This window comes from Carassius gibelio, chromosome B21, assembly GCF_023724105.1.
Source record: "Carassius gibelio isolate Cgi1373 ecotype wild population from Czech Republic chromosome B21, carGib1.2-hapl.c, whole genome shotgun sequence".
Classification (NCBI taxonomy): domain Eukaryota; kingdom Metazoa; phylum Chordata; class Actinopteri; order Cypriniformes; family Cyprinidae; genus Carassius; species Carassius gibelio.
The window spans coordinates 27,833,195-27,859,978 of record NC_068416.1 but is presented as its reverse complement, the minus strand read 5'-3'; the positions used below and the strand labels follow the sequence as shown (position 1 = coordinate 27,859,978).

The window sequence follows — 26,784 nt, the reverse complement described above, 5'->3', positions numbered from 1 at the left end:
TAAAAATCGTGAGGCTTAATCTTCCAAGTGTTTTAATTATTCAACTATTTTAATCATCTACGTTTCTGCAATTTCGGTCAGATAGTTTTGGACATTGACTGTTAGATCTGCTTAAAATCCAACATATGAGATCATTTTTAGATGACAATGTTAATGTTACTTAAAGAATAAGTTCTGGACTTACCACGAAATATGCGGGCCGCTTACAGCTTGTGTTAATGATTTGAACCCTCAAAGCTTCCTTCCTTTTACTTTTGTTTTGTCACACAGTGAAGGTGTTGTTTACCTGAGCTGTAGTAATACGAAACCAGCACAGTCGAGCTCCGTCTAGTGGCACAGAGCAGCATCACTTTCTCAGAGAAGATGTGCTTCGAGATGAATCAACTGAACACACATCTGAATCAGAATGAGTTTATTTGCAGGTATTTTAACACATAAAAGGAATTAGTTTTAGTGATGTTACTGTCTCTGTAGCAGCTTCAAAAACGCTCCAATCAGTGAGGTCAAAACAAAACTGTAAATCCTGCTCTGAATCACTAGTCCATCTTTTTACAGTCCTTAAAACAGGTTTAGCTGATTTCTGCCTGTAGGTCAGTATAAAATGAACTAAACAGATCTCAGTTGTCATGTTTAGTTTAAAGGGATAGTTCACCAAAAAATCTAAATTATGTCATTAATAACTCAGCCTCATGTCGTTCCAAACCCGTAAGATCTCTGTTTATCTTCTGAACACAGTTTAAGATATTTTAGATCTAGTCCGAGAGCTCTCAGTCCCTCCATTGAAGCTGTGTGTACGGTCTACTGTCCATGTCCAGAAAGGTAAGAAAAACATCATCAAAGTAGTCCATGTGACATCAGAGGGTCAGTTAGGATATTTTGAAGCATCGAAAATACATTTTGGTCCAAAAATAGCAAAAACTACGACTTTATTCAGCATTGTCTTCTCTTCCGTGTCTGTTGTGAGAGAGAGTTCAAAACAAAGCAGTTTGTCATATCCGGTTCACGAACGAATCATTCGATGTAACCGGATCTTTTTGAACCAGTTCACCAAATCAAACTGAATCATTTTAAACGGTTCGCGTGTCCAATACGCATTAATCCACAAATGACTTAAGCTGTTAACTTGTTTAATGTGGCTGACACTCCCTCTGAGTTCAAACAAACCAATATCCCGGAGTAATGCATGCACTCAAACAGTATCTGACTGAACTGATGTGAAGATAGAACTGAAGATGAACACAGAGTTACTACTACGTACACATATTTCTGTTGTAAAGTTATTGTGTATTTATCACTACAAGGGTGATTCCATGTGATGCTGAGATACTGAATACTGCTGAATGCTGTTAAAAGTACAATTAATTTTAGTGTTACTTGAGAACTCATTTAAAAAGGAGTATTAAAATGTATTTTGATAACTTTGTTTACTAATTTTATATGGTAATTTAGTCAAAAAGATCATTTAGAAAGCATTAAAAAGGTTGTGACTGTGGTTGATGAGTGCACAAATGTTGAAATGTATGTTTTCTTGTCTACATTGTTCAAAAGCTCATTCAATACAGACGAGTAAAGGCGAGAGCTGCGTCATGTGTGTTTCTTAAACATTCTCCCGTTACTTTTTCCCCTTTTAAGGGTACAACATTATCATTGTTATGCAGACGGCACACAAATATATTTCCCCTTAAACATAAAAATAATTTAGAACAGATGGCTGCTTGCCCTGAGGATGTTAAAACATGGATGTCACTGAGTTTATTAAGTCTGAATGAGAATAAGACTGAGGTTATTGTGTTTACATCTTCCAGTGTACATGACACAACAAATTCTCTAATTTTGAAAAAGTTATACATGGTTTTATCACGACAAGGCTGGATTATTGCAATTCTCTTTATTTGGGGATCAGTCAATCATCCTTAAATTGCCTGCAGATGGTCCAGGATGCTGCTGCTAGAGTTCGTAATCAGGAACATATAACTCCTGTCCTTCAGTCACTTCATTGGCTGCTGGTGTGTCACAGAATAAATGTTAAAGTCCTGCTATTAGTTTTTAAGTCATTAAATGGGTTAGCTCCAGCTTACCTTTCTGATCTACTGACACTCCACCAACCTACAAGAGCTCTTAAGTCTGCAAATTTAGACCTCTTAGTGGTTCCTAGATCAAAACTTAAGAATAGAGGAGATAGAGCATTTTCTATTGCTGCTCCAAGACTGTGGAACAATCTCCCACCTGAAATTAGAATTGCACCCACCCTGTCCATTTTTAAAGTGAGGTTAAAGGCTTTTCTATTTGATCTGTCGTCTGATCGTGGTACCCAGCAAAACGGACGAACTGCTTCTGCTCTCTCTGACAAATAAGGATTTCTCACACTTGGCTGAATGACGCCATACCGGACAGCTCGCTCCATCTGCCGGGCTTTCAGCTATTGAGAGCGGACCGCGAAGCAGAATCAATGAAGAATCAACCGCGCGGCAGTGGGACATGCTTTTACATCAATGAACGGTGGTGTACAGATGTAACTGTGCTAAAGAAGACGTGCTGCTCAAATCTCGAAACACTCTTCATTAACTGCAAGCCGTTCTATTCGCCACGGGAGTTTCACTCGTTCATTCTGGTCAGTGTTTACATCCATCCTCAAGTGCATGTGAGCTCAGCTTTACAGAAACTCGCTGATCAGATCACAGAGACAGAACAACAACACCCGGACTCTGTTTTAATCATTCTTGGGGACTTTAATAAAGCCGATCTCTCCCGTGAACTGCCAAAATACAGACAGCATGTTACATGTCCCACAAGAGACAGTAATGTACTGGATCACTGTTACACAACAATAAAGGATGATTTCACTCTGTTCCACGAGCAGCTTTGGGACGTTCTGATCACCTTCTGGTTCATCTTATACCGTTCTACAAGCAGAAACTAAAATCAGCTAAACCTGTATCAAGGACTGTAAAAAGATGGACTAATGAAGCAGAGCAGGATTTACAATCTTGTTTTGACCTCACTGACAGGAGTATTTTTGAATATTTTGGCTGTAGTCCAAACGGGTAGTTTTTTGTAGGCGAATTCTGTTAAATACAATATCTCGCTTGGCATTGAACTTTGAGCTTTAGAATTTTACAGATATTATTTATAATCTAACAACAACATTACACACTAACTAAAGTTTAGGTAGGTAGGTCAGTTTTAGTTTCCAGGCTATTTTTGTTCCTACAACTTGTCCTCTGTATAATGGATGTAAGAATAATGTTTGTATAGGATATTTAGAGAATATTTATATGAAGGAAACTTTCACCTGAACCAGACTTTGCACAAAGATTTGTACAAAGATTCTCAACTATGATTTGAAAAGAGATTATTTTACCTTACACAATCTATTTAAAAAACATAAATAACATTTTCTATTACAACCAGTGTATATATTTATTGTCATATTAATGTGTTATTTGGGCAACATGTACTAATAAAATAAGTAGTATAATGAGAGCAATAACTTAGCAACATTTTCATATAAAATCTTATAATTCATAGAAATATTGATACATAATTTATTTTCCTATTACTCATTATGTTTACCTACACTGCCTGATACGCATGAAGTATTTCCTGGTGTCCTCTACTGTGGAGCTGTATGAAACAAAATCCCATTAAAGTTTTCCTGAGATGATCATTTAGGGCAAACAAAAATCAGTCCAATTTAAATTATGCTTACAAAATATTATCATATTTCCATAAAATTGCTGAATTTAGACATGCACTCAATGTCTGTCATATTTAAAGGCCAGGGAGAGAGACTTGTCATGATCAAACCTCCAGATAGTTGGTATCTCTGAAATACTCTGAATGTGCTCTAAACCAGACTTAAAACTCTGACATGTATGGACTCAGAGAAAACTGCTCAAATATAATGTGCTCTACAGATGATAAAAAAGTCTATGCCTGGGTCCCATTGTATTAGTTTGTTTCACTGGGGTGCACAAATGTATGCTCTATGTCCAAGAATCAGACCCTTTCTTCGACTTCCTTTCTTCACATTGCAGTGTAGACTAATAGTAACATGATCAATTGTTTTATGTCTTGTCATTATTGCTGTTTGGGTTATTTAGAATTATTCATTCTCTGTTTACTTCTGTTAAACTTTCATTTTCTCATAAAGCCCCTCCCCTTCTGATAAGATATAAAATGAGCACTCAAACTGAAACATTTCATTCACCTCCAGATCAAAGATGGATATTCAAATCTCAGCTTTTCTTCTGTTTGTTCTTTTCACTGCAGGTACAAAGACAGATCATACATTTACTGTTATTGGGTTCAAATACAGATCATCGATGTCTCTCTCTGTTTTATTACTGAAGGACACTCTCTCAGCTGCTATCAGTGCAGGAATGATACAAGATATTGTACGGATCTTGGGAAAATAACATGTCCCAGTGGAAGTTCAGGGTGCATGAGTGAAACAACAGTATGGAAATTTAGTAAGTATAATATTATTTAATGAAATACTGTTATATTTGACTGATGGAGATGCTAGTATTATTTAATGGTGCTGAAACAGTGGAAATGCTAATAATTTTTCTGTCAGAATTTACCATTTCAATCACAGAATATTCTATATAGATTTCTGCTATTTAATTGTTTCAGTTCTTACACTTTCACTGCTGCTTTCTACTTTTACATTTATAAAAAAAATATATATATATATATTTCCATCAAAATAATGAGCAGTTTAACTGGTATTTTCTGTATTATTCATGTATTTAGATTCAACTAAAGTAAAAAGTAAATATTGTACTGATTACTGTGCAAGTGGGTCCTGGAACACTGGGTTTGCACACATGTCTTATTCCTGCTGTGACACTGACCTTTGTAATCTCCAAGATGCTCCAGGTATTATACTTTATACTTACTACAGAATCTATCAAACTTCATTTTACTTCCATATGATATTTAGTAAGGAATAAAAATGAGAGTGCAGCTGGATTTTCTACCAATTGATGGAGCGGCTAAAGGTGTTGTTTCATTAGATGTCATATTTAGAACGAAAAATAAAAGAACAGTCTTGTTTCCCTCCTGTAGATCCCAGCACTAACACTACCAATGGAAAGAAATGTTACTATTGTGATGGTCAGAACTGTTCAAACACAGTGAACTGTTCAGGGAGTGAAGACCACTGCTTTACAGCAATAACAGGTGAGAATCTGAAAAAAGTAGAAAATTCATGTTATTTTGTTTCTCCATTATATTTTTAAACATCTGATACAGATCACATACATCAATTGCTATCTTAGATTAACATCAGTTTTCTTTCTTTTCATCAGTGAATTTCAACGAATCTGAAACTACTATAAAAGGCTGTATCTCTAATTCTTCTTGTGATAATGCCACAACATCTTCTTCTCTCATCTCATGTTGTGAGGGGAACTTGTGTAATGACGTTTATGATGTCACCCAGAACATCCCTCAAAACATCAACGTCACCCAGAACATCCCTCAAAACATCAACGCCACCCAGAACATCCCTCAAAACATCAACGCCACCCAGAACATCCCTCAAAACGCCACCCAGAACATCCCTCAAAACATCAACGGCACCCAGAACATCCCTCAAAACGCCACCCAGAACATCCCTCAAAACATCAACGTCACCCAGAACATCCCTCAAAACATCAACGCCACCCAGAACATCCCTCAAAACGCCACCCAGAACATCCCTCAAAACATCAACGGCACCCAGAACATCCCTCAAAACATCAACGGCACCCAGAACATCCCTCAAAACATCAACGGCACCCAGAACATCCCTCAAAACATCAACGGCACCCAGAACATCCCTCAAAACGTCACCCAGAACATCCCTCAAAACATCAACGGCACCCAGAACATCCCTCAAAACATCAACGGCACCCAGAACATCCCTCAAAACGCCACCCAGAACATCCCTCAAAACATCAACGTCACCCAGAACATCCCTCAAAACATCAACGCCACCCAGAACATCCCTCAAAACATCAACGTCACCCAGAACATCCCTCAAAACATCAACGCCACCCAGAACATCCCTCAAAACATCAACGTCACCCAGAACATCCCTCAAAACATCAACGCCACCCAGAACATCCCTCAAAACATCAACGCCACCCAGAACATCCCTCAAAACATCAACGGCACCCAGAACATCCCTCAAAACATCAACGTCACCCAGAACATCACTCAGGGCGTCACTCAGAAAGTCCCCCAGAGTACTAACAGTGCTAAGAGTATCACCCAGAGCTTCCTGTTACTATTGATTGTTTACTTAATAAGTCAAAAATTTATAATAAAATAAGAAGAAAGAAGCAAATTTTCAGCCGTAGGATAGAGATAATAGATCACTGTTGTCTGTTGTTGGGTGATAGACATATCGTTTCATATGATGAGTGTGTATTTAAAAAAAGATACATTTTGGAAAAGGATAAAACAGTTTTGAATGCATTGCTTTTGTTAGATGTGTGTGTTTGTGTATTTGAGGCTTTCCAGTGCCTTTGCCGTTGATAAAAGGTGTAAGCAAGTTTAGAACGCGTACAAACAGAGTCCAAAACGGATGTAGATGCAAAACAAATGTCTTTCTTTATTACTTGAGCTCCATTAAACATGATCTCAAACTTCTTGTGGCCTCTCCTTGTTCACATGTACACACAAAGCCATACCTTATGGACTGCATACAACTAGAATCCTCCTTGCGAGCTTCTCTGCCGTGCGCTCAAAAACTGTTTGCTTCTTAATTACCAGCACACACTTGTTGCTCAGGTGCTCTAATTAAACATAGACACGTCACCAACCAGTGGACAAAACCTTTACCATCCTCAAAATGGCTCACACACCAGCCCCTTAATTCATTATGACATATTGACATAACAATTACAAATTCATACAAAATGGAGCCATACATACCAATTCAAGATTTGTACCAATGTATGTATAGGACAATAAATACACTCAAAATGTTGAATGCCCTAATTTAATCTGCTTCTAATGAAAGGCAAAGCTTGCTAATTGGATGTTCTAAGATGTTATTTTTAGTTTTAATTTTTGCTGAACGTACCAAGCCATTGTTGTCAGGCTAAGTCTCCACGATTCTTCCAATTAACCATGAATCACGTGGTGCTGTAGAATCAGCAATAATCACAATGTCTCAGGGGGAAAAAGTATTCCTGTACCCATCGGTTCCATAAGAGATTGGAAATCTATTCCACCTGTCTCCATCTCTTTTTGGCATACAGATCAGATTTTTCAAACAACCAAGGCGGTAACGCAGGATTTCCTCTCATAATCAGGATGTGATTTGGCGTGACGTGAATGAGCCTTCAATATCCTCAATCCCTTGAGCAAGTGTGTGTGTGTGTGTTCATTACTCATTGCTGTGCATAAAGCCCACCTGTTTTGCATAAAACTTAAAAACTGATTTGCATAGGGTACATTTATTTTTTGCAAAGCACCACATGACACTTTGCATAAGACAGTCCCACCACTCCAAACCCCAACTCCCAGATGTGCACCAAGTTAAGTCAAGTCAAATCTGCTTTATCTATTTTTACGTCTTCCAAACGTACAGTACATACAAGCAGAGAATGGAAATTGCGTTACTCTCAGACCCCCGGTGCATACAGATAACATTAACAGTAGAGCCTAAAAATCTAGATCAAATATAAAATATAAGATACAACTATACAATAAGGGAATGTAAAAAAAAACATATCATAAAATTAAAAATAAAGTTAAATAAAGCAGCGCAACGCACATGGCAGACAGAGTGCAAACCAGTGATTTTTTATTGCAAAAAAAGCTTATTCAGTCTGATTAAAGTGACAAAGGGTTCAAGAGCAGTTATTTTATTTAAACTGACTGATGAGATGGTAGAATGACGTCATTTCCATGCTGAATGAGGTAGTGAGTAGACCAATGCTGTACAAAGTGACTGGTGCATGTCATTGTTTGTTAGTGGGGGGGGGGGGGGACTGGGGATGTGGAATCTGGGGGGGGTTGGGATGTCCTGAAGGGAGGGGAGAGAGACACAAATGATCTTCTCAGCTGCTACTATGCATAGCAGCGTCTTCCGGCAGGGCGCGTTGTAGGCGCCATACAACACAGTGATGCAGCTCATCAGGATGTTGATGGTCAGAGGAACATGCTGAGTGTGTGCTCTCCTGAAGTCAACAACAATCTCCTTCGTCTTCTCCACATTCAGAGAGAGATTGTTGTCACTGCACCACCCAGCCAGGCGGCTCACCTCACTCCTGTAGTTTGTCTCATCTTTGTTGCTAATGAGACCCAACACAGTCGTGTCATCCGCAAACTTAATAAAGAGGTTAGAATTGTGTGACGGTGTGCAGTCATGGGTCAGCAGAGTGAAGAGGAGGGGGCTCAGCACACATCCTTGGGGGGCCCCAATGTTCAGTGTGATGGTGCTGGATGTGTTGCTGCCGACCCGTACTGCCTGAGGTCTTCCAGTCAGAAAGTCCAACAGCCAGATGCACAGCGAAGTGTTGAGCCCCAGCTTGACCAGTTTCTGAATGAGCTGTTGAGGGTTGGACCGGTATGCAAACTGGAAGAGGTCCAGGGAGGGGGGGGGGGCAGACTTGATGTGGTGCATGACTAACACCACTCGAAATGCAATTTTTACCGGGTCCCCACTCGAAACGCAATTTTTATTGGGGAACACCACTTGAAATGCAATTTTTACTGGGGGCCCCTCTCGATACGAAATTTTTACTGGGGGGCATTCCTATTCCTAAACTTGACCAACTTGTCTCCTCAGTCCCCAGACATTTGCAGACTGTTATAAAAAGAAGAAGAGATGCCACACAGTGGTAAACATGGCCTTATTCCAACTTTTTTGAGAAGTGTTGATGCCATGAAATATAAAATCAACTTATTTTTCGCTTAAAATTATACATTTTCTCAGTTAAAACATTTGGAATGTCATCTATGTTGTATTCTGAATAAAATAATGACATTTGAAACTTCCACATCATTGCATTCTGGTTTTATTAACAATTTGTACAGTGTCCCAACTTTTTTGGAATAGGGTTTATAAACAGATCAACTATTTGTATACTAATACACTGCAACACTTAACTGTGTTTTTATTTTAAAATGTTTGTTTTAACGGCTAATTTAAATGAATTTTGTAGGATGAAATGAAGACTATTACATCACAAACAATAACAAATGAAGTGCAGCTGTTGTACCCATAAAGGTACAATTTTTGCTCTTTTTTTCTGAGAGTAGGTTGGCAGATGAGATATAGCTCTTGTAAACTATCTAAGAGCTTAAGAAACAGAAACCTAATTCACTGTTTGGTTAGGATTTATGATTTCAGAAAAAAAGTGGTAAACTTGTGGTTGAGTTGGAACAGGATGTTTCATGGTAGGTGCAGGACATGCTAATGAACTGCACCTATTGTAATCCTTTGGTGGAGATGTGTATATATATATATATAAACTGATGTGTACCAATCCAGTGTTGACACCTATCACATGCAATCTATTTAAATTCCTATTCGTCAGTGTCTCTTCCATTGCATTGCTGCTTGCAATTAACTCCCTCCTCCAACCCCAACTCCACCAACTGAACCTGTAATCCATACTAACTTTGTTCTTTCTTTACAGTGTCTTCATTGGAAGCAGTCTCTATCATGTTTCGTTAATAACTCATGCAATTGTGAATTGTAATTATGTATGCTTATAATGGTTCTGTTCTGTACCCCAGGGGGGTTTGTCTTGCTGCTGTCCCCGCTCTGTCCAAGCATGGCTGCATGGACAGAACATACCAAACCATACCGCCAACACTAACTGTATGCAATATAATTGTCATTAAATATACTTGACGGAAGTGGTCCTGATTGAACTGACAAAACCTCCAATAACCTCCCTTTGGGGAGATCCTAATTTGTAAAATTAGGTAATAATTTCAAAACCTAATTGGTAATTGGTATTTTTTTTTTTCAATTGTAAAAATGCAGAAAGTATTATATCACTCAGAGCTTTCTGTTCGTCTGCTGTTCTCTTCTCTTCTTCCTCCTGCTGCACTGAATCCAGCAGCTCTTCACATTCTACAATCAGACACTGTACTGAACATAAAGCTTGTATTTTCTTTGCACAATGCATCTTTTATGTCCTGATACTGATGTGATATGTGAATTTTTTTTTAATACTATCTTACTTTGTCAGAAGAAACATGTATGCCAATTATTTAATTGTGCAAAGTATTATTATTATTATTATTGTTATTATTATTATTATTATTATTTTGTCTTTTTTATATTTGGGTTCACTCTTTTAGTATTTTGAATACACAGATATTCATGAACAGAGTATTTCACAGTAAATACTGGTCTATTCTTACAGAGTAAACACTCATATAGAACATTTAAAAACAACAACAACAACAACAAAAACATCCTGGCCTCATGAGACATTTAGATGCAATGAAATGAAACATCAAAATGTTTCACTTGATTATACATTTAGTCAGAAATTACAGTTTAGAAAAAGTCTCACTACTAAAATGTGTAGAAGTTTATGTCACAATGCAAGTAATTCAAGTAATAAAAAATACAAAAAAAGTCGTACACATCAGAAAAGATCTCCTCTGCTCCACTAAATCAAGCTGCATGGTGCATCATGTACTTATTAGGAGGTACATTTTGGATTATTCCTCTCAGCACATCTTCTTGCAGAAACGCAAAGTAGTCGAGATGAACTTGATAAATAGCCGCTCTGCTTGTGTGTGTGATATATATATATATATGCCCAGAGGTCTAGCAATAGGGCAGGCAAGGCAGGCAATTGCCTGGGACCCCTCATTTTAAGGGAGCCCCCAACAGCTGACCATTTGAACAATTGGAAATTATTCTACTAAGTCATTATAAATATAATATGGAGCAATATATCTGCATCTCCCCTAGGGAGCCCCCTCTTGCATTACGCTGGATGTGCTTGCTTTTTCCTCGTGATGCGTCGGCCGCCATTTTTAAACTGGCACAGCGCTTACTCGTACATTTGCTGATTTAAACATGAAGAGGACTTCTTCTGGCAGCCAGAGGAGGAAAAGAGGAAACAGCAGTAGATGATGGAGATAAGATTGACTTAAGCATAATTATATGACAATCAAATGTTTTGTTGTTAATTTCATCTTATTTTAGTTTAATTATTTGCTAGATGAATTACTGGTAATAGTAAAATTACGTATAGGTTTACTGGGAAACAGGTTAGCTAGGGTTGCAATTAACAGCATCTTATAATACAGTGTGAGGCAGGAATTAATATAAGCTGCAATAATGTAGGTGGTAGCTGGGAAGACACGCACATCACAACCATGACCACTTGCCAAGTTTTGGTACCAGGTATGCAAATTTGTTACCTTTAATTGTTAATTTTTTAATTGTTTTTTTTACAGTTCCAGACAGTAAAATCAACTCAATTCTGTAGCCGCTCCAAGTCACCCGCTTTCAAACCCTCCTGTGTGTTTTTGTGTATGCTTCAAATTACAAAACCAAAAGTTTCTATTTACGATGTATTTTCCATTTCGAACTTTCACTCTCGTTATGTATGGGAAAACATATTTTTCCTTTCTGCTGAAGCCTGATTCGTTCACGTTTGTGTAGCTGCACACACCAATGGCGCTTCAGCCCACCAAAAGGGACGGGCCCAACCACTAGATAAGTTGGCCAGTAGCGCTATTCATCATATTATTCTCGTTCAGCGAAAGCGATCATCTCTTCGCTGACTCTTCTGCAAGAAAAAGTTATAAGAAAAAGCTCCAGCTCTGGAAGAAGCTGAAGGACCAAATGCAATCATCACTTCAGGTATCCGACATCCCAGCAAAGAGCCAATTGAGCCAAATTTTCAGCAAGCGTTTCTTTAAATGTCTCTCTGAATGCTTCAAAGGCAGCAGTGCAAGCGATCGGCAAGACCATGTTCAGACTTAATGATTTTAGCCCCGATTTTGGCTCGCCGACAGGTTTTGAAAAATTGCTGACATATGCCCAAAATCACAGTCAAATTGGTGCTCGTTCACGCGAGTGACAATCATGCCGTGTGAATGAATGGAGATGCAAGCACTGCTTGCAAAAGGCGCTGTGTGAAAACAGCGAATCAAGTTTTTTTCAGCCACTAATTCCTCGTCCCAAAGAGAGACTGCGGGCTCAGACCCATTCTAGAACTCAGACATCTAAACAGCTCACTTATGCGCCAGTCATTCAAGATGATGAAAGATGAAAGATGCTTACTTTCACTTCCACATAGCCCCGTGTCACAGATTCATGTTCTTGTGATTCATGTTAAAGGGAGAGGCCTATCAGTATGCCGTCTTTCTGTTTGTACTGTCCCTGGCCCCACACACTTTTACAAAGTGCATAGACTCATCTCTGTCCCTTCTCAGGCAGATATGAATCCGCATATTGAACAACCTTGATAATTGGCTTGTTTTAGGCGGATCAGAACAGGAACTGAACACACACAAAGAGTCACCTAGAGCAACTCAGGTGTGTCTGTCATCTCACGCAAGAGCCAGTTGTTGCCCAAACGACAAACTGTCTTTCTGAGAATTCATTCTAAGAGTCTATGTGAAAAGTTATAAACTGTTTAGGCCATCTGAACAACTGTTTGTTTGCTTTGGAAGCTGTATTAATCAGTATATAAAAAGTGTTTCGGTTGCTTATGAAAACCACCATCTGTAAAACTGCTTCTATAAAACACCTAATGACTCCAACTCGATTACTTCATAGATGAACTTATCAAATCTCTTTCCGGCTCAGACTGCACAGGTTAAAGTTTATGGGGCTGTCACGTGATGAAAGAATGACACAAACCCAAAGACTCGACAGATAAGCGGTGAGGTGAGCTAGTCATAGACAGAAGACCCAGGTAAACAATGAATTAATCTTTTCTGTTTCTTATAACAAAATGATGCGTCAACACTTTTTAATATAAACACTGTTTCAAAGCTGCTTAACAGAAAATGTATGTCTCTCTACATAACAAATAAGAGTTCTGTAACTGTGCCAATGTAATGTTCATATGGCAGAAGTTTTCTAAAATTAGGCTTTACAAATAATGCAGTCAAGGTCATGTATTCAGAAACAATGAAAGATATACAGGAACAACGGAGAACAATGAAGAAATTAAAGCAGTGGTTACATGATGTGATCATGATGATTACAATGAAAGGACAATTGAGCGGTTTTGTATGTTTATTCAGAGTCAGCTTCATCTGAAGTCTCTGTAAGAGGCTGGATATAGTCAGCAGGAGCAGTCTATAGATTACAGCAACAAAATGTGAAGGAATCATAGGGAACTGGCACTGTTTTACAAAGACACAGAGAACAGGGAGAGACTTGCCAAACCCAGTGGAGAGACTCATTGTGAGGGTGATGTCTCTGTGCAGATAGTCTTCAGGTGGTTCTTGTTCTGAAAGCAGTCCTGTGGTATCACTGCTCAGTCTCAGTCTCAGCTTTTTCTTTTCATGATCAGCTCCATCTGCATCCTACACAATATATCCAAGTCTATTACATATTATTTAATAATTAACTCCCCACCAGCAAAATCAGTTGAATAAGCTTTAATTACACAATGATTGATGAAACTGCATGAAAAGAATGAATAAGATCCTGTAAATCTACTAATTAAATGAGGAATAATCTAATAATAATCTGGTTTAATGCACAGGGTAATTTGATTAGCTATGCTGATAATATAAAATCATATATTATATATATCTTACCTTTCAAAAGTTCATCACAGCCGTCTCTTCTGCCACATTCTCTCAAGTAACTATGCAAATTTATAGATTATACAATTAAATTAAAAGACCATTAAGCAAGCAGTGTACAAATTATAAGACTTAATACAACATATTACACTCTCAAGAAATATTTACATTTTGCAGTAATAATCAACTGTACATTTCCTCTTTTTTTCATTTTAACTCTCATTTTAACTGAATAATTATGTTATGCCTGAACATGATTCACAGGTTAAGTCTGTCAGGGGACTTCACTGTGGGTTTTGATCTTCACAATACTGGGGAAAACATATCCTCAGCTGGCTCCTTGTCATCCAGTACTAACAGACTGTGTCCTCTGTGGAAGTATCTCGGCTTCACCTCATCCAGGACTGTAGCTCTTTTACACCAGGGACTGTGATCCTGAAGACTTACTGTGTCGTTATTGGAGAGTGGTTCTAGGCCTTTTAATGCCTTGTCATAATTAGCTTTTTTTCACTGTTTCAGGCGCTGTGGTTTCTTTTTTTAGGTATTTGTTTTTGTTTGCTGATGCTAAGATAGGAAGTGTGGTGTGTAATCTGCATCCCATCAGGATTTCTGCAGGAGACACACCACGTTCTAGTGGAGAAGACACGGTTATTAAGAAGAGCTAAATAAAGATCCCATCGACTGTCTGCTGCTTTCTTGAGCAGTAACTTCACTATGCGTACTCCTTTCTCTGCTTTTTCACTCGACTGCGGATACAATGGGCCTGATGTCACATGTTTAAACCCATATTCCTCAGCAGAATTCAGGAAGTTTTATTTTTACTGCAGCATGGTCCATGGTCCATTATCTCTGCAAACCAACTGTGGAATGGCGTATCTCGTGAAGATGTGGTTACATCTCTGGATAGTTTTCGGATGGGGATATATCTCGTTTGGAACACACCACCTATGATCCTCATCCAGCTGCTGATCTCTGATTCTCTTCACTGACTTTAACCTCAAACTAAACACCTTTGAGACTGAAAATACAGTTCTGCCTTCTAGTGGACAAATAAGATAACTGCAGGTCATATACTAAACACATCTACTGATGCATGTTTCATTTACAAAGCCTTAAATAATATTTAATACAACATTCATCTTAATTCAGTGAATGTCATTCAGTTATCAGCTCACACATAATAATAATGATGCTGATTTTACCTTTTGTGTGACTTTTAAATGTCACAATTTCTTCTCTAACGACTGTGTTGTGTTAAACAGTAGAAGTCTGGTGTAAAGTCTGGAGTCTTGTGTTTCTGTTAAAGTCATTGATGAGCTGCTGATGTGAATCAGGTGTGTTTCATCACACATTTACATCTTCTTCAGCTCTCTGTCACTCATTTAACCTTTACACTCAGATTTAAACTCTACAAACAATATTAGACTGCGTCTGAAAAAAAGAACTGAATAATTGTGTGTTTGTTGTTGCTCCATTTAATTAAACACACAAAAACACATTCAGGTCTAATTTAATCTCAGATTTGAAAATAATAAATTATATTTAGCACTACCATATTATTATATATTTGAATTGCGATATTATTTTCATGATAATTTTAATGTATCTACATATTTTCATTACTGTGATTAAAATAATTTTCATGAAAAAATTAAATCAGCATGAATTAATGTGAGAATTTAGAGGTTTAATAAAGTTTTAAACAAAAAAAAAAAATCTTACGGCTGAACAAAATGTAAAGTTACTCCACAAGTTCACTGTGTTAATAGATTTGATTTAAATGACTGTAATATCTGATATGATGCTGATGATCATGTGATCTGTTGATCTGCTGTAATATTAATAATCTCCAGTAGAGAGCGACACTTGACTGTCTGACTCTGACACACTGAAGTCTGTCTCTCTCTCTCTCTGTGTGTGTGTGTGTGTGTGTGTGTGTGTGTGTGTGTGTAACAGTCATGAGTGTGTCCAGCCAACCACGTGACTGTCTCTAGATCTCATAAAGTACAGGTTTGAGTCTGTAGTGTCTCAAAGTGTTTGAGAGTTCAGGAAAACTTGACACTTCAACAACTAAAGTGTAAAGAAAAAAACTCTGTTTTAAATGGAGTTGAGTGTTGTTAAACTCACCGCTGATGAACGCGCTAAACCTTTGTGCAGAGGGCACTTTGATATCAGATTGTGAGGATTTCTAAACCTCAAAAACCAGTTGGAGGGCCAGATAAAAATGATCTGCCATTTGACTCGCCCTGTCATAGATCATTTTTTGTAGCCTATTCTTTTGTTTTTTTATTCATTGTAATCTCAACCCATACAAGGCAGACAACGAGTTGCGGTGTGCTGACCCAAGACGTCAAATTTAAACGCTGTCTATCGGTTTAACCTGTACGTTGAAAAATAACGGCAAAGGTATACAGTGCATTAAGAAGTGATGCCAGATCCCTTGACCATGTGTCAGACATTTGACGAGTAGGGAGTGAGACTGTGCAGGTTTTATTACTAGTTTAGCAGTAGTACACTTGTTTATTTCCAGGGGGGCAGGGTTTCATATTTTATTGAAGCACCCCTGGGTGCCGCCATTGGCTAGCGGACCCCCACCTGCTGTTAGCATCCCATTGACTCCCATTCAATTTTGAGCCACTTTGACAGCGAATAACTTTACATCTGAGGCGTTTAAAAACTCCATTTGTCCATTCATTATTTCTAAAGAAATAATGTATAATGTATAAAAGGCTCCATTACCTTGTATCTTACGTTATGGTCCCGTAAGAAAAAATGATAAAAGTACCGATGCCTGCCATTATGTACATAGTGAGAAAATGGGTCATGTACCATTACCGTGATTAAAGCGAACATGCACCCAGCCAGTCCAGTCCAGTCCAGTCCAGACGAGTCAGTGTGGGAGCTGGTCAGAGAGCAGGGATCCGTGGAGACTACTGGTTGTTTGTGTATCACTGGTTTGGGAAGGTCATGTTGCCATGTAGCCTCCATATTATGGACGAAAGGACTATCACACACACCATCATTCATTATTATTAGTGAAGATATCTTGCAGCGTGTTGTGTTGTTAACATACAGTATGTTATAAATGCATAAACGTATATTAACATGTTTGTGACATACACAGCTGGTGACCTAATGACCATCAGAATAAGTATTTTGTCTAATCTCCTAATTGTGCAGTCGAGTAAGGTAAGTGAACATTTATAAATTACACATTAGAAAAGGAGGAGGCTGGAACTTGGTAGTGAAAACACCTTATATTCGGGTGTGCATAATTATTAGGCAGATGTTCTTTTACAGATAAAATGAGGCAAAAAAAAAAAAAAAGATTATACATCACTTATAAAGGATTGGATGCAAAATGAATAGTTATTAAGACTGATGTGGTTTGGAATAGGTAAAATATACTTGGGGAAAAAAAATATGATCAGAAATATCAACTTGCCTAGGAATTCTGCACAGTGTATATGCAAAATGTAAGGTAAAGGTAGGATTTGATAGGTGTACTGTACATTAAGTCTAATCAATGAATAAGGCAGGTAAACACCATGTGTGACAATAATAAATGATCCTGAAATAACTGTGAAATATTTGAAATGTATTTTAGGTTTTCCATGTTCTGTAGAGAGTTGAGGGCCTGTAAGCTGCTCGTCTGGGTCCCATCACACCAGGTTCTGCTACATGTGCCACACAATGAGCGTTTCTGTGCCAAGACTGTAGCTAGACTAAAAACCTGAGCAATATAATATGTTTGTGTTCTGTTATCTAGCCGGAAGTAAGATGACAAAACTAGCACAATGGCGGCACCGTTGTTGTTGCCATGGAAATCTCTATATTCTACAATTCATAATAAATGAGTAATGTCAATAAACAAGATAAGCATTCATGTACACAGAACTGTTACATTTTTATGCAGGTTCAAAGGTTCATACTGAAATATAATTACTGTCTTCACATCACTTCTGAATGCTTTCACTTTGATCCTGGGTCCAAAGTTAAACCTCAATAAAAGCCAAATGAACATTCATTTAAACTTAGTTTTCTCAAGAAACTGCAACATTTTAATTAAAATGTTGGAATGAACGTCAGACTCTCAGTGATTTGAGGAAATCAAATCAAACCATCAGTTGAAGAAAACATAATCTCACATAATCTCATAATCTCCTGACAAATCCTTCCCCAGAGGAAAAAAAATGACATCTATACTGTATAATTACCAAAATCACAATAATGCAATGTAAGAAATTTGTAAACGTAGGATGTGAAATTGTAAGAAACCATTTGAACTCTTTTGACTGCTTTTCTTAAACATCTTTGTAATTATAATCAGGTTTTGCCGTAATGTAGGCAACACCTGCTGTTCTTTGTCCTGTTCCCAGCAGGAGAGAGTCATGAAGTGTGATAATGCTTGATTGTTGTAGATTATTAACCAATAGCACCAATGACACCGGACACAGGACAATCTGACAAACATACAACTGTATCTGTACGAGACGCAAGCGGATACAAGTCTGAATTTCTGCAAATGTATTAATGCTTGAAAAAGATGGAGGTGTATTGAAAAAATGTATCATCTGTTTTCATTATCCAGGTAATACAGTTTATTTTCTCTTAAAAAAAAAAAAAAACTTTATGTAAGACATGTCTTTATATCTTCCTTTTTTTCCTTTATGGGGATGAAAATACTAAGAACATTATTAGTACTTCTGCATCATGGATGAGGGAATTCATATTTAGTTTGATTTGGAAGAGATATTTCTGCTGGAGTTTGAAATGCGATAGAGAGGATTCAGAGAACACAATTCTGAGAAAGCTGCATGAGAGATACAGATTAATAGATAATACAGAAAATATTGTGGTTTTGAAATGACTCAAATGGAGAATATCAACTGGTAATGTATGTATTTTATGTTATTAAATTTAATAATACTGCTAAATGGGAAAGTGTAAGTGTAAGCAAGCCAAAGGTGACAGTGGCAAGGGATAAAAAAAATACAAAATAAAAAACCTTGGGAGAACCCAGGATCAGCCGGGGACCAGACGAATCAACATGTGTGATTTAATCATAAGTCAAACTGTGGATCTTTCTGAATTTCTTTCTGAATATTTCACTCAGCTCCTTCTGCTTGAAGTAAACTAATCCCAAGAAATGGATCACCATCATCAACTTTCTGAATCCAGTGATGACAGCAGTGCTTCAGATAAGAGTATTGGTCTTCCTCCTTACTTTAACTGTAAGTCCATAAATTACTTGATTAATTCTTTATCGTAATTAATTTTGTGTTCAAATAAATAAACAAATGATCCTTAGAAATCACATCCTCATGTCAAATGGAGATGGAAATTATTTAGAATGAAAAACAAAGACAAATCAAAGTTATTTGTATTGGCAATTATTTATCATAATCTTTGGAAATGTTTAATATCAAATTCAGGTGCTGGGAGTAAACCAGAGGAGATAATACAGTGGTAAGAGTTTCCTTGCTCTAAGCCTTGGCTTCATCAGTTTATTGATGTTATTAGAAGTACAAAAAAAAAAAAAAATATATGCTACATTATGTCAAATATTTAGTTGCTAAATACTTGTAAGAGTACTTATATAGTGGTAAATCATACAGTGTACTATATACACATGCAGAATATATGCTCTCATTGGCAAGTATTGTAAAATTATAAAGCACACAAAACACAATAATTATCCTTTAATCCTGATAAAGGTTTTATTATTTCAGGAAACTTCAAACTTTTGATACATTCAAGAGATCCATTGAGGAACTACAGTCAGAATATAAGAGAAATCTCCCCACACTCACTGATCAAATGAAGAAACTGAATGACATCGCTGATGAGATCTGTGCACAAGAACGCTACAGTGGTCAGTTGGTCAGTTTGATTGGAGGATCAGTTGGAGCAGTTGGAGGAATCGCAGGACTAGGGGGTCTGGCTTTAGCTCCTTTCACATTCGGAGCTTCTTTGTCTCTTTCTGCTGTTGGAGCTGTTGCTGGAGCAGTTGGAGGTGCAGCATCAAACATCATTAATATGGTCAAGCAAAGAAAACTACGTTAGACTGTTGAGAAGAGCATCTGTGATTTCCTGGAGAAACTCAAACCAATGACTGAGCATCTGAGTCTAATTTCTAACATCACTGCAGATATTCCACGGAACAATGAGATATTGAGTAAGCTGAGGTTTCAGACACCAGTAAGAGGTTTTGATGACTCTTTAAAGATTGCAAAAGTGCACTGTAAAAAAAAAAAAATCGTAAAATAATGGGAAAACGTCTGGCAGCAAAGATGCCAACCACTTCCCATCAAATGACAGTAAAAAAACCTTCACTAATTTTACAAAAAAAAGTTATTTGAAAACGAATATTTACCGACAACATTTTCTGTATTTTTACAGTCAAACTGCTGTAGAAAGAAAACAAATCTCATAAAAAAATCTCTGTTGAATGTTAAACGAATGTATAAATCTGCATAAAAACTTAAAAATATTGCAGAAATTCCTTAAAATTACACAATTAAAACCAAGACTTCTGTTTTAATACAGTATTATCTAGTATATTTTAAAGTAAAGACTTTTCTATGTAAAACACACAGAAAATGTTGTATAATAACTTTCAGATACCTTAATTTAAAGCCCAATACCAGTATATTGATCAATTTAAATTTTTATTTCATGTCATTATTCAATCTATATACAGTAAATTCCTGTTAAATATTGGTTTTATCCTGTACAAAAAACACAAGCTCTTGTGATATTAGGTTTCAGGAACATATTTTAACAGTTATTGCTTTATATAAACATTATTTGACGGTAAAAACAAGCAACTCTCCAATATTTCTACATATTTGTAGCTTCAATACAAGGGTTTACTTTAAATAAACAATATATTATAGTGATTACAGGCTATCCAATGAACTATCCAATAAATGTATATACATTTACCATCAATGTATGAGATATACTTTATATAAACATTTATTAAACATTAATTAAAATCAACTTTCCAGTATATCAACATGACATTTACTCAATGTATGGGTTCACTTTATATAAACATTAATAGACAGTAATTACAAGCATTTCTCCAATATATGCAAAAATACATGTTTATTTTATGTAAACCATATTTGATAGCAATTACAAGCAACTGTCCAATATATCTACATACTTTTTCCATTACAGCATGGGGTTTACTTTATTTAACCACTGTTTGACAGTAGACTTGTGCCGGTATTCGGTAATGCGATATATCGCGGTGATTAATATGCATGATATTGTTATCGTGGGCACTTCTAAATACCGTGAATAAATATACATTACAAATTATGCAGAATTTGGAATGCATTTTAAGAATAGTATTCCCATCAGCTGCTTAAAAACCTCTCAACTTGCACGTGTCAGTGTTTATGAATAGATTAATGAAACAGGACAAATTTAATCTTGACAAAATATATATCAATATAAAGATCTAACCCTCAAGCATCGATGACAGATCGCTGTTTTTTCAATGGAAAGCTTATAAAGACTGTATTTGCTACATTTGTGTAAGCAGTACACATAAAAATACGGAATGAAAACGCTGTACATACCAGATCCGTCGTAATAACGAGTCATAAACACATCCACAGCTGTAAATCCTGGCTTAGTTAGAAAGGTAAGGGTCCACTGAACGACATCTCATGAAGCACATTTAGCCCAACGAAGCAATAACGTTGTAATATGGATCATAATTCCTTTGTTTACGTTTCAGTTCTTCAGTGACATAACTGTTTGCGTCCGTTATGGAATAACTCACGGTCAGAAACAACGTCTTGGTAGTAAAAGAAACGGCATGGTTTACAGCTTACAGTGTCACAAACAGAATGAGACGATCCACTGGAAAAAAGAATGAATGAGAGATAGGCGAGAGATAGTTTATTTGAATTTTGGCGCTCTCTCATGACGTGACGCATTCTGACGCACCTGTCAGGTGATGGAGGCGGCATTTACAGCGATCGCTTTTCTAGTGTTTTATAATTGAAAAAAAAAACTATACAGTGGTATGTTTACTGACTAAATAGTTTTTTAGAAGCCTTCAATACTATTGGGAAATATATTTTCTTATATTTGGGGGGTGGGGGGTGTAGACATAGTCTCATAAAAATATTTGCAGGAGTCTCATTTTTCATGATATCTTATTCAGATTTGAAATAGAAACTCATGAGACATGTGGCTTTCAACCCAATACTTTTCTAGATTGCTCCAGGACTCATTTCATGTATTTTTATATCAAATAAAAAAATATTTAAGAGTGGTAAAAAAAAAAAAAAAAAAAAAAAAGCAGCTGTGAGTCCCATAATGGGGGGTGCTGGCTAACAGGTTAATAATTTATTAAAACTAAGGCTTAAAGTAATCAACATATAAGCAAAAGGTCTAAAGACGCTATCCCCAGGTTTCACAGGCTTTATCTAAACCCTGTCTGTGACCTACATACAGTAATATAGCATATTTGTGATTTTGATGTAAACATGTTTTATAATGAATAACTAACAGTGAATTACATAAACCATGTATACTTCTTAAAGACTATTACTTAATGTCTATTTATGATCTGACTGGATAATGTTTGATAAGAATTGTAGATGAGCACATCTAACAGACATGATACAGGTGTCTAAGTGATGTGTGTGTGATATTGTGTAGAATTCACTTTTGTCATCACTGCTTTGTGTTGTGTTGAGATTGTGAAGCGCAGCAGAACTGTATCAGCTGTGTTCAGATGACAGGAGGATGTTAGCTTCACCATCTGTAAATACATGATTGTTAGAACAATACGTTTGAATGAAACTTTGTTTCATGTGTTGTTGACTTGTACATTAATGCATTTATTGTGATGCTAACTTTTATACATTATTTTAATCATTTAGACATGTTTTTTTTGTTGTCAGTAAATAAAATAATTATTTTGTATTATTATTTTGTTAATTTATATCACAAAATAAATACATTTAATGTAATGTTAAGAAAAAAATATATAGAATTATTGGTTGCCATTTATTGTTATTATTGCATGTAAGTGTTGGGTTGGGCAAAAGATGCAATTCATTATGGGGTAATGTTAATTTTCGAGTAGTAATACTTGTATGAGATACTTTACTAGAAAGACACTTTTCACGTAAAAAAAAAAATATTAAAGAGATAACGATTTTAAGTTTTCTAATAATACAAAAAATGCTTTAGGATTACACTTGATCACATTAGTGGAGTTAAAAATATACATCAATTAAAATCAACAGTATTGGCTATACTACAATCACAAAATAAAAAGGCAGCCGTTTCTGCAACAAGTCTACAACATGGACAATGTTCTTCATTATCAAGATACTTACAAATACATTAATTAAACCTGTCACTTATATCTTTTAAGTTTTTGTGCTTGTTTTACCTTTGTAGGTCACATGATCAACATAGAGGATGATGATATACAAATTGCACTCATACTTCATACATACGCATTTAGGCTGTTGTACTCTTTTAGTGCTCGTTAAGTTAGTTAGTACTTATTGAAATTACAGTTTTTTTCAACTGCTTAAGCACAATTTTGAAAACAGGGCCCGATTTTTCAAACCCCTTCACACAATTAGCAAAACACTACACCAAAGTAGCACAACACCTCAGATCATTTGCAAAATGAAACACTTTTGTCAAAACAATACAATGTCTTTTAAAAACCTTATTTTGTTGTTATAAACACAACCATCATATGGTCTGACTCTGTTTGAATCAGTTAAACACTCCTGTGCTCAACCTAAAATACTTTTAGCATTTACACAGAAAGTGTAGAAATAAATTCACCAACACCACATGACACCAATTGTGCAGACTGATGAAAATATTAATTTATTTTCATGAACTCAAATCAGTCAATACTGAACATTTCAACAAAACATTCATAAAACATTTTCCAGTTTTCATATATTACAGTATTACTGAACGTACCATTGTACTCTAAACTTACAGTAATACTGTAACATAAATTACATATCCAGTTCAGTACCGAAAAAAAAAAAAACCTAAACATCTCTCTTCCTAGCTGGATCCACCCTTGTATGGGTGCTGGTTCTGTTTGATCACATGCTTCCTCCATCGCTTGAATGAGGGGCATCAGGACATAGGGCCGGAGATCATGTTGAGAAGAACTCCTCGATGGGGTTCAGGAAGGGGGAGTATAGCGGTAGGTATTGAACTGTAAATTGTGGGTGTTGTTGAAACCAGTTTTGGACCAGAGCAGAACGATGGAAAGCTGCATTGTCCCAGACGACAATGTATTGGATCTGGTCCCTTTGGTTTGCTGCTGTGATGATATTGTGTAATCGGTCTAAAAATGTAAGAATGAGTTCAGTTTTGTAAGGACCCAAGTTGGCATGGCGGTGGAGGACCCCATTCTGTGTAATGGCAGCACAAAAGGTAATGTTACCCCCACGTTGCCCTGGTACATTGACAATAGCCCTGCGGGCAATGATGTTTCTTCCCCTTCTTCGTACTGTTGTGAGGTTAAATCCAGCCTCATCAATGTAAATAAACTCATGCGGGGCTTCCTCCGCATCCATTTGCAAAACTCTCTGAAATACAGCAAAATATCATATGGTGTAGATCAGTATACTGTAGGTCTGCTATACAGTAAATTTACATGTACAGTAAAAAAGTTATGTGTGCAGTACACAATACTACAGTCAGTGAACAAAACTTACCACCACATATATGTTGGCCAAACAAAATACACAGCTGTGGTGGACTTTTACCACCGCTTGATTTTCAACAAGCACAGCGGGTTGGAGGAAGCAGATGAGCGAGGAGATCAGGCTGGCACATGGGAGTGTCACATGCGGAGCTGGTTTTTGAATGGACTGAGACCTGAAATTGCACAAGCAGTAAAGACCAGCTACATAAAATGGAAAAGTGGACGGCTATCTGCTGTTTTAGCTCACGCTTTGCATGCAGAAGAGATGCAGACGGCAAAGAAGGAAAGGGTTAAAGCCAAAACCGACAAAGAATGGCAGCTGGCGGTAGTGCAAGCCATGTCGAGGCCGGGGGGCTATTCTGCTCAGCAAAACCAGCAATCGAAAGGGGGGAGATGGAAAAGAGGAGGAGGAAGATATCGGAATGAAACTGAAAGAAACTCTGAAAGGTGGGGTTGTTGGATCTGCGAGACTGATGAACATGAGATATTGAATTGTACCAGATGCAGTCTGTGCAAAAAGGACGGTCATTGGGCCGAGGATTGCCCGGAGAACCAGCGAAATCAACAAGCAGAATGAAGCGAGGGAGACGGAGAGCAGAGAGGAGGGGTCCAGGGCGAGCGACCAACAGTCACAAGTCAACTCTAACCACAAACACACACACATACACTGATGTACTTTCTGCTCTCTGCAATGAAGAAAACGCTTGCTTTCCTTTGTGTATGTCTGATTCTGTTGATAAGCATCCTGACAAATGTGCTATTATGTTTAAGAGTGAAGCTTTTATGAAAATGCCTAAATATCTTATGCTAGTGGAGGGGATATTGATTGAGTTTTTAGCTGATATATATATATATATATATATATATGTATTACATATTCTAATATGGTCGTATTTTGTTGTATTTGAAGCTCATATTGTGGGAGGAAAGGTGTACATACTGAGTGTTATTAACAGCATTTTCACTCGCTATAAGCTGATGAAATCACTTTTTAAGGTTGTTTTTGCTCTGTATTCATTGCTCTGTATGTTTCGTGTGTTATCTGAGTGGTTTGGGTGTTTCAGTGTCTTTATACAGGACCAGGCTCATCACATTTTTTATTTTTTTCAGTTCTCCTAACCAACTTTCAGCTTGGCAAAGCAGTTCATTTCACATTCATGAATAATTCATTAAATTTGAGAGATGGAGTCATTGAATGCATTTTGTGCCAAAGCAATGATAATTAATCCTCAGTTTAGCCTACATACAGTAGACTTCTGTTGTGCTCACTGTGTGAAGAGTTTTGCAAAAGTGACCTAGGTATTGAGAAATGTATCCTAGCATCTGTAAAAAATGAAATGTAGAGCAGTAAAAAGTATTATATTGTGCTTTGGACTGTACTGAAAAGAAAGTTTTGCACAGAAAAACACTCTGATAAACTACAGATACTTTTCATACAGCGATATCCATCCAGAGGCAGATACTAACTGCCCACAACAGCCACAGTTCATCATGCACACACACACGCACACACAGACACACACACACACATGGTTAAAAGCCTGTTCCCTGTCATAATATGTCTTCTCATAAATTGAAAAACACTCATTCAGCTCAACACAAGATGATTAAAACACACTTGTGGTTAAAAGACTCTTTCCAGTAATACCACATTGTGCCTCCTCTCATGAATTGAAACACCCTCATTCTGCACCACATCAATAGACATCTCAGAGTTGTGATGCATATTTCTTCTCTTCAGCTCAACACAAGATGATTAAAACTCATCTTTCATTTTTTGTTAAGAGTTTTTATTCATTTATTACTGAAGCTGTTACAGTAGTCAAACTGTGAAATAAATAAAATAAAATACACAGTGACATAGCAAAGATAGTAATAAGAATATATTAACGTCCAATAACACCAATACAACTTTCACTTTAAGAGCTCTATTGTGTAGATCGGGGGGAAATGCCTGTCTTAAGACATTATTTAGTATAGTTTCTCAAGGCTAAAATCAGACCATTCTGTTTTTGCTTAAAACTTCAACTACAAATAAAACCAAAAAACATGGTTCCTATAGTTTAGGGATGGGTAACTGACGGGCCACTATACCGAAGAGTTTAGCTCCAGGTCAAACTAAACAAGCTGATCAAGGTCTTCAAGATAACTAGAAAGCACTGGTGTGTTTGATTAGGGTTGAGCTGATAGTGGCTCTCAGTTTACTCATATACACAGGCATCACCATTACGAAAATTAACCATGGTTTTACTACAAAATAAAACCAAAAAACCATGGTTACTGTAGTTAAACCATGGTAACCACAAATTAAC

The 26,784-nt window shown here is 36.9% G+C and overlaps 1 protein-coding gene across 1 annotated transcript in view; it reads left to right on the top strand.

Moving 5' to 3' along the window:
* Positions 1–26,784, top strand: part of LOC127986304 (apolipoprotein L3-like) — a 540,496-nt gene that overhangs the window by 242,472 nt on the left and 271,240 nt on the right. The window contains exon 2 of the mRNA XM_052588586.1: positions 19,182–19,215. The gene's annotated coding sequence lies outside the window, so the exon portion shown is untranslated. The remainder of the gene's footprint in view (positions 1–19,181; positions 19,216–26,784) is intronic.